Below are 9,538 nucleotides of genomic sequence, written 5' to 3' on the forward strand. Positions count from 1 at the left end.
TAAGTCCATGTATGGTGTGCATATAGTGTGGAATGGCCCCTACAGAAATCCATCATCAGTTTTTTCTACTTATTAGAAATAATGTTTCTATAGGCATTTGAAGTGGAAAAATGTGTATTTCTCCAAAACGCTACAGTAAAATAAGTCCATATATGGTGTGCATATAGTGTGGGATGGCCCCTAAGAAACCACCATCAGTTTTTTCTACTTATTAGAAATAATGTTTCTATAGGCATTTGAAGTGGAAAAATGTGTATTTCTCCAAAACGCTACAGTAAAATAAGTCCATATATGGTGTGCATATAGTGTGGGATGGCCCCTACAGAAACCCACCATCAGTTTTTTCTACTTATTAGAAATAATGTTTCTATAGGCATTTGAGGTGGAAAGTGTATTTCTCCAAAACGCTACAGTAAAATAATTCCATGTATGGTGTGCATATAGTGTGGAATGGCCCCTACAGAAATCCATCATCAGTTTTTTCTACTTATTAGAAATAATGTTTCTATAGGCATTTGAAGTGGAAAAATGTGTATTTCTCCAAAACGCTACAGTAAAATAAGTCCATATATGGTGTGCATATAGTGTGGGATGGCCCCTACAGAAACCCACCATCAGTTTTTTCTACTTATTAGAAATAATGTTTCTATAGGCATTTGAAGTGGAAAAATGTGTATTTCTCCAAAACGCTACAGTAAAATAATTCCATATATGGTGTGCATATAGTGTGGGATGGCCCCTACAGAAACCCACCATCAGTTTTTCTACTTATTAGAAATAATGTTTCTTAGGCATTTGAGGTGAAAAATGTGTATTTCTCCAAAAGCTACATAAAATAAGTCCATATATGGTGTGCATATAGTGTGGGATGCCCCTACAGAAATCCATCATCAGTTTTTTCTACTTATTAGAAAAATGTTTCTATAGTTTCAGTGAAAATGTGATTTCTCCAAAACGCTACAGTAAAATAATCCATATATGGTGTGCATACAGTGTGGGATGGCCCCTACAGAAACCGACCATCGTTTTTTCTACTTATTAGAAATAGTGTTTCTATAGGCATTTAGTGCGAAAGTGATTTCTCCAAAACGCTACGTAAAATAATTCCATATATGGTGTGCATATGTGTGGGATGGCCCCTACAGAAATCCATCATCAGTTTTTTCTACTTATTAGAAATAATGTTTCTATAGGCATTTGAAGTGGAAAATGTGTATTTCTCCAAAATGCTACAGTAAAATAATTCCATATATGGTGTGCATATAGTGTGGGATGGCCCCTTACAGAAATCCATCATCATTTTTTCTACTTATTAGAAATAATGTTTCTATAGGCTTTCAAAGTTGAAAATGTGTATTTCTCCAAAATCTACAGTAAAATAAATCCATATATGGTGTGCATATAGTGTGGGATGGCCCCTACAGAAATCCATCATCAGTTTTTTCTACTTATTAGAAATAATGTTTCTATAGGCATTTGAATTTGAAAAATGTGTATTTCTCCAAAACGCTACAGTAAAATAAGTCCATATATGGTGTGCATATAGTGTGGGATGGCCCCTACAGAAATCCATCATCAGTTTTTTCTACTTATTAGAAATAAGTTTCTATAGGCATTTGAAGTGGAAAATGTGTATTTCTCCAAAACGCTACAGTAAAATAAGTCCATATATGGTGTGCATATAGTGTGGGATGGCCCCTATAGAAACCGACCATCAGTTTTTTCTACTTATTAGAAATAATGTTTCTATAGGCATTTAATTGGAAAATGTGTATTTCTCCAAAACGCTACGTAAAATAAGTCCATATATGGTGTGCATATAGTGTGGGATGGCCCCTACAGAAATCCATCATCAGTTTTTTCTACTTATTAGAAATAATGTTTCTATAGGCATTTGAAGTGGAGAAATGTGTATTTCTCCAAAACGCTACAGTAAAATAAGTCCATATATGTGTGCATATAGTGTGGGATGGCCCCTACAGAAACATCATCAGTTTTTTATACTTATTAGAAATAATGTTTCTATAGGCATTTGAAGTGGAAAAATGTGTATTTCTCCAAAACGCTACAGTAAAATAAGTCCATATATGGTGTGCATATAGTGTGGGATGGCCCCTACAGAAATCCATCATCAGTTTTTTCTACTTATTAGAAATAATGTTTCTATAGGCATTTGAAGTGGAAAAATGTGTATTTCTCCAAAACGCTACAGTAAAATAAGTCCATATATGGTGTGCATATAGTGTGGGATGGCCCCTACAGAAATCCATCATCAGTTTTTTCTACTTATTAGAAATAATGTTTCTATAGGCATTTGAAGTGGAAAAATGTGTATTTCTCCAAAACGCTACAGTAAAATAAGTCCATATATGGTGTGCATATAGTGTGGGATGGCCCCTACAGAAATCCATCATCAGTTTTTTCTACTTATTAGAAATAATGTTTCTATAGGCTTTTAAGTGGAAAAATGTGTATTTCTCCAAAACGCTACAGTAAAATAAGTCCATATATGGTGTGCATATAGTGTGGGATGGCCCCTATAGAAACCCACCATCAGTTTTTTCTACTTATGAGAAATAATGTTTGTATAGTCAATTATATTGGAATAATATTTTTCAAACAAAATGCTTTCAAAAAACATACTGTAATTAAATCTGTTCAAATCCATGGGTACTGTAATTGCAAACTGCATAAACAGTTTTATTAGCAGGACAAAGGTCTAGAAGGCATTAAAATAATACATATTTAAGATACAGACAGAGACATTGGTTTCACAATATAACGTTACAGCAATCATAATGCAAACATTCGGAGAAAAAAACCTGCATAAATTACGACAAAAACGAGATATTCTAAACGTAAAACAAGAAATATGTTATTGACAAGAGACGCGGATCATCTACATTTAAATAAAGCTTTACAAGCGGTGTTCCCGTAATGTACCGTAAACCACTCAATAAGCGCGCATCTGAACCTAAACAGCGGCTGGCTTGACCGTGTATTTTCAAACCGCGGCTGGCTTGACCGCAGTGCGTTTTCAAGCCTAAGCACGTGTGAATAGCGTAATTTGTCCTCAAACACACCGCCTCCTTTCCCCTACCAACTAAATGTATTACATCTGTCACGATTAGAATGAAATGTGAAAATGAACGAAACGTTCAGATCTGATCATGGTGCAGCAAAGATGGGGAGGGAGGGATGACCCTTAGGCTATAGGTAAACATCAAACATTTTTATTGTATTATATAAATGTATTGATCATTGCAGAATATAATTTAAAAAAGTATACATAAAATGCATATAGTTCAGTTTTACTTTATTATAAATGTGTGGCTGTTACAGTGGTCATTATATCTCCGTTTCCATCTCTCCAGGCCTATACTGCTCACATCAGAGATTTGCAATTAATTTTTGTAAAATAATTTATGTTTGTGTTTTTCAAACAGGGTAGTGTCAGTTTAAAATGACCCAGGCTCGTTATAATAAATAATTGATAATAAATTACATTGATGATCATGAATAATGTTGGGCTTGTTTTGGGCTTGTTTTTGGAGCTGCAGTTGCTTATTTGTCTTGCAAAAGTTGGCAACACTGCTCACAATGTGTCTTGTCATGACCATTGTGCCTGTCTATTGGATTACTGCTTGACTACGATTTGCATGTTGTCTTTGGTTTGTTTGCCGATTGACTTTTAATAAACAACCTACACTTGGAATCTCTACTCTACAGTGTCTCGCTCATTACAATTATATTGTAGTAGTCTTAACCGAGTGTTTATAGTTTGTGTCTGTGCCTTTGTACAAATTGTATGCCAATCATCTTGTGAGATATCATTATCTATATCTTGTGTCCATGCTATATACTAATTAAACAAGTGAAGAGTTCATTTACAAAAACAGAAATCTCAATTTTGTATTTTCAAAATTCATGTTTTTATTGTGCATTCCAAGTAATATCAATCAAACAGTTTGTTTTTTATTGTTTTTATTAAGTAACAATAACTTTAAAAAATTCAGCTAACAAATACAATAAAACACAATAAATGCATGATAACACAATAAACATGATTTTTGAAATATTTAAAAAAAGGAGTTATCTTTTGCAAATAAACTATACTATGTTCATATACTGTATGTAAAGTGTATGTTCAGCTAATTGTAAGCATTTTGCCTGTCTCGTAAACACGGTTAGCACATAGTCTTCATGGATAAGCTCATTGCCATGAAATCTTTCTAAAATGTTTATTTTTCAAGGTAGACTGCCGGTGTTACAGCCATTTTAGGATTGTTGTGAGTTGGTCTTAGTGACTTAGGAGTCCTCTTCACTACTCCTAATGTTTCACAGGTTTAGGAGCTAGTTGTAGCGCTAAAACACTTTTGTGAAATACTCTTAGCACAAAAATCCTAAAATTAGGACTGACACACCCATTATTTTTAAGAGTTTCTCCTAAATCAGCAAGTTAGGAGTTACTTTTAGCTTTAAGATGTTTCGTGAATACGGGCCAGTAATGTTTTTTAAAAAGAATTAAATATCCTAATGTGGCAGAATGATGCCCCAGTGGTAATTATAGGTTCGGCCTATTGGCTGCGCCTCGGAGAGTATATAAATAGCGGACACTAGCTGGGTAGTGTACGTCATTTTCTGTGGCCGCTTACGTCACCGGAGCGCTGTTGCTGCTTGTTTCGTAGTGGAGAGTTGACACCCTATGGTGAGGACACGCTTTTTCTTCTCAATAGTTATCTCTTGTGTTTTTAGTGGCTAAGAGATATGTGTTTTGGCCATAAAGGGCTGCAGCAGGTCGGACTATTGCCCTTGGTGGCTCACTGCTGCATTATTATCTGGGGAACCGGATGTGGACATGGTAGACGGTAAGCACGTTGTTTTAAACCGAGCTGATGTGGTTAGTTCCAATTAACTCTGCGCTAACATGTGCATCTTATGCAGTTGATCCGTGTGCCGCCGATGACATTACCAAATAAACTGCTGCACGTTGAGTAGAACCCCGCTGTAGCGGCTCGGACGGTGTCGTGGTTGATAGTGGGTATGTATCTTGGCTGGGCATGGGTCAAGGGAGAATTCAATAACCATGTAACATCTTATTTTATGCTTTAGGGGTGTTGCGAGCTTCACGTCTGTGCGTTAACCTTGCTGCTTCATGCTCTCACCGGGGCGTTGCTGTTCTGTTTCCAGAGTGTCTGTTCCTGTGTGACGACTTTTAGTGTGGGTGTGTCACCCCGATCTTGTTGTCACTTGGTGAACTTGCTATAGGCGACCAACTCGTTTTAATTATTAAAGGGATATTTTCTTTTTCCTTTTTTTGAGCGGGCCCTAGCCCCTTTGGTTTCGTTAAGTTTGTTTTGGTTATGTTTGTTTCTTTTTTTATATTTTGGTTATATTGTGTTTGTGTAGAATCTGAGTTATTTACTTTCATTATTGTTTGGCTGCAACACCGGTAATGTTTCAGGTATATGGTTTATATTTCTTTTGATTTGTTTGCTTTATGCTGTCCTGGGGGAAATAGTGCTGAGTCTCTCAGCCATTGAGACAAGGAACGAACCCAGCTTTCTAACGATCCCCCTGTGTTGTGGATCTGCCCCACAATGGAGGCCTTCAAGACTACGGGTTGTTTTAAAAATGCTTTTAAAGGCGCAGTTCTTGAAAATCAGCGGCCACTAGCGTTGTATTATAGTTTTGCAACGAATCTCTGAGTCATTTGCCCACCCTTCCCTTTCGAATTACGATGGTGGCCGCAACAGTAATAAAAGATGTCGTCTACTGAGACAGCGGATAGCAGTGATACAAGCAACAATGTTTCTTTGCAAAGGTAAGGCAATATATTAACGTATTTAATCATTTAACATGTATTCTATTGCGAAAGTTACTGTTACAATTCTATAATTAGATACATTTCTTGCGTGCTATCTAGTACACGCTGAGAGTAGTGAAGTAACTAAAGTTAGCTAATCGTAAATAGCAACGCTGTTCAAAGCGTTTGATCTGACAGTGACATGGGCAGTTAGGTGTAAGTTAGTAGACGTTTGTCTCCCCCTTTGTAAAGTCAGGAACAACCGGAGTACGTACCGCAGGGACGGAAAAACATTATTATTCGGAGGTTATATGGCCATTTGTATGAAATGCTAACGTTACCGTTTCAACAAAACAGTTGTTTGGTAAACATTGAAAAAGTGGAAACATTGAAAATGTTGAATTATCTTACCAGTCTAGCAGAAAACAGGCAACTTCGGCGTCGCCTTGAAAACATTTGTCTTTCAACAGTGCCTTCCATCTGGTAATAGATACACCGATGTTTATCCTGGATTTCTGCCGCCGTTTGTCTCTAATTCGTCTGGCAGCATCACGTTTGCGCTTCTTTGACGACGGAGATTCACGCTCTGTCGGCGCTTGTGCACAATACGCATGGTCCTCCATTTTATCAAAACTTCTAAGACAGAACAATCAGTTGCTTCAGCTAGACGACGACTACTCCTCCTCCTCTCCGTACTATGACTTACTACTTTGTGCGTCTTCAACTCAGTGATGACGCAAGCTGCGTCTAAAAACACACACGAAGACCAACATATACGAAACGCGCTCTGTAGAGCTGTTTGTCTGTTAGAGCTTACTGTACAAAACATGGCTGCGCAACATAACAAATTCCATGTAGATAGGCCCGCTCCCTATGTAGATACAACTGGTTTATTCTAAGGTAATAAAAACATAACTTTTCATTACGTAAGGTTTTTATACACATCTAAAGACACAGTTTTGTATGTTATATTGCATTTCTGTTAATAGATCATACAAAACATCCCGCACTGTACCTTTAATTGTTAATAAAGTTTATTTTTGTATATTGACCTGGTGTCTCTGACTCTCGTGGTGACTTGGACCTATGTTTGCCTTTCGGGGTGTCTCTTTAGTTCCTTGGGTGAAACTCCCAGGGTGGCGTAGTCAGAAAGAGATATTTAATGTGAGAGGGAAAACGTACTGGTTAGTCTGATTATTGTACTCCGTAGGTTCCCCGATCCCTCGTACTGCCACATTTGGCGTAGTCGGCAGGGTCACCAGATTGTGTCAGAGACATTGGGTTTGTTATTTGGTTTATTTTCTTTTTCTGGAAACAGAGCAGCAGCGTGTTGTTGGATGGTGGCTCCTTCTCGGCGGTGGTAAGTCCATTTCTTTTTAGTGAAATGGAGGACGAGTTACAAGAATTGCGTGAGTTGGTAGCACAATTGAGAGCTGATAATTTAAGATTGCAGCAGGTACAGGTGCCAAACGGTCCGTCTGGTGTGGATGCACCTTCGCCTGGCGCCTCTACTGCTCCGTCGGGCAGGCCCCAATCGTTTGGTGCCGGTGCATCTGAAGGATTTGTTTTTGTGCCTCGAGAACGTAGGTGCCCAAAGTTTAATGGGATGTCTGGGTTAAGTATCGATGAGTGGGTAGAGGAGGCGCAAGCATGTATGAGGGTGCGTCATATGTCAACCATCAAACAAGCTTTCTTCTTATTTGACCATTTGGAGGGTGAGGCCCGAGAGGAGATTTGATATCGTCCTGAAGTAGATCGCCAAAATCCTAATAAGATTATTAAGGCGTTGCGAGAACTTTATGGGTGTTCACAGTCGTATGTCGCGTTACAGGAGGCTTTCTTCTCTAGAAAGCAACAAGAGGGGGAGACACTGTTAGAATTCTCCCTTGTGCTTATGGCTCTTTTGGAAAGGGTTAAGAACCAAGCACCTAACACTTTTTCTGACTGCGAAACTCTTTTGCGGGACCAATTTGTGGAGCATGTTTCCGATAATGCTTTACGTCGTGAACTTAAGCAGTTGGTTCGTCGCCAGCCTACTGCTACACTATTAGATTAGATTCGTAGCGAAGCGATTAGGTGGGAAAGGGAAGGAATGCCCGGGGGCGCGAGAGGGCGTAGTCAGTCCGTTCCATTAGCCTATGGTCTTCAGTATGGGGTGCGAGGGGGAACACCTGTGCAACGGTCCCCTCAGCAGTCTGAGTTGAGCGAGTTGCGAGACATGTTGCGGCAGCAACAGTTGCATCAGCTTACTCAAACGGTTGCTTGTTTTCAAGCTCCGCATATGCGTAGTCGTTCGCCGTGTTCTGCTTCAGTTATATGCAGGCGGTGTCAGCGATCAGGACATTTTGCCCGGGAGTGTAACGAAGGACAGCTTCCCCCGCGTACCTCTCGGCCTGATGTTTCTACTATAACAGGGGGACAATTGCGCCATTCTCAGCCGTCTGAAAACTTATTGACGCCGGGTCACAGGGTCATGGCCTTGGTGGGGAAGTAATTGACTCATTTAATGTAGATGCGCGTGGTTCGCTTTCCCGGTTGATCTCTTCCTGTCCACATTTGGTTGCCTGCATTGGGGGGGGGGAGTTCGGTGCCCTGTTTAGTGGACACCGGTTCAATGGTGTCGACAATTACTGAAAGCTGTTTTCGTCAACACTTTGAACCTTGGGGACGTGACCATCTACAAGGATGCCAGTGGTTGCAGCTTCGAGCAGCTAATGGGCTTGCAATACCGTATATTGGCTATTTAGAATTAGATGTGGAGCTCTGTGGCAGGTCTGTTACGGGGTGCGGTGTCCTGGTGGTTCGGGACCTTCCGGGAGGTCTGAGTATAGACATCCCTGGAGTGCTGGGAATGAATATTCTGAGCCGTTGTTACCAGGAGCTCTTTGGTCAGCATGGCACCGCCCTCTTTGACCTTCCTGCAGTTATGCAACTTCCAGGTGTGTCAGGGGCTTTTAAGTATTGTCACCATGTGGGTGTCAAGGACCACTCTGAGCAAATAAGTAGGGCACGGATGCGAGGGCGTCAGGTAAGACGGATCCTAGGGGGTACCATTAAATTGGTAGCTGCAACTTGTTCAGCCCAGTATAATGGCAGGACTGTTTTGTTCGAGCCTCCCGAGTCTGGCCTTCCTGCCGGATTGTTGGCCTCGCCCGCTTTGGTAAAGGTTGTTCAGGGAACAGTTTACGTGCCTGTGGTAAACGTCGGCACAGTGGATGTGGTACTTCGCCCTACCTTAGTGATTGGTAGGTTGAGGGAGGTTTACTTGATAAGTCTGCCATCAGGGGTTGTCGAGGTTAAGTCAGTGGTTGCCTAGGCGCAGCTCTGTGAGGTAGGAGAGGGTTTTCCCTTGCGTAAACGGATTGAATCTCTCGATTTATCCGTTTTGCCTAATGCAGAGCAGGGTCCGGTTAGAGCTCTCCTACAGAGGTATCAGGGCGTGTTTTCATGTCAGGAGGGAGATCTAGGTTGTACTCGTCTGATGTCCCACGACATACCCGTCTTAGATGATGTCCCGGTGCGCCAGCGCTATCGTCGGATCCCTCCCTCCGAATATGAAGTCGTTAAGACCCATATTAATCAGTTGTTGGAGGCTGGTGTAGTCCGTGAGAGTACCAGTCCGTACGCATCGCCGATCGTGCTTGTCAAAAAGAAAGACGGTAGCCTGCGCATGTACGTAGACTACCGTCACTTGAATGCCAAGACTAGGAAGGATGCTTTCCCCCTTCCTCG

The sequence above is a fragment of the Triplophysa rosa genome, linkage group LG1 (genome assembly GCF_024868665.1).
Source record: "Triplophysa rosa linkage group LG1, Trosa_1v2, whole genome shotgun sequence".
Taxonomy (NCBI): Eukaryota; Metazoa; Chordata; class Actinopteri; order Cypriniformes; family Nemacheilidae; genus Triplophysa; species Triplophysa rosa.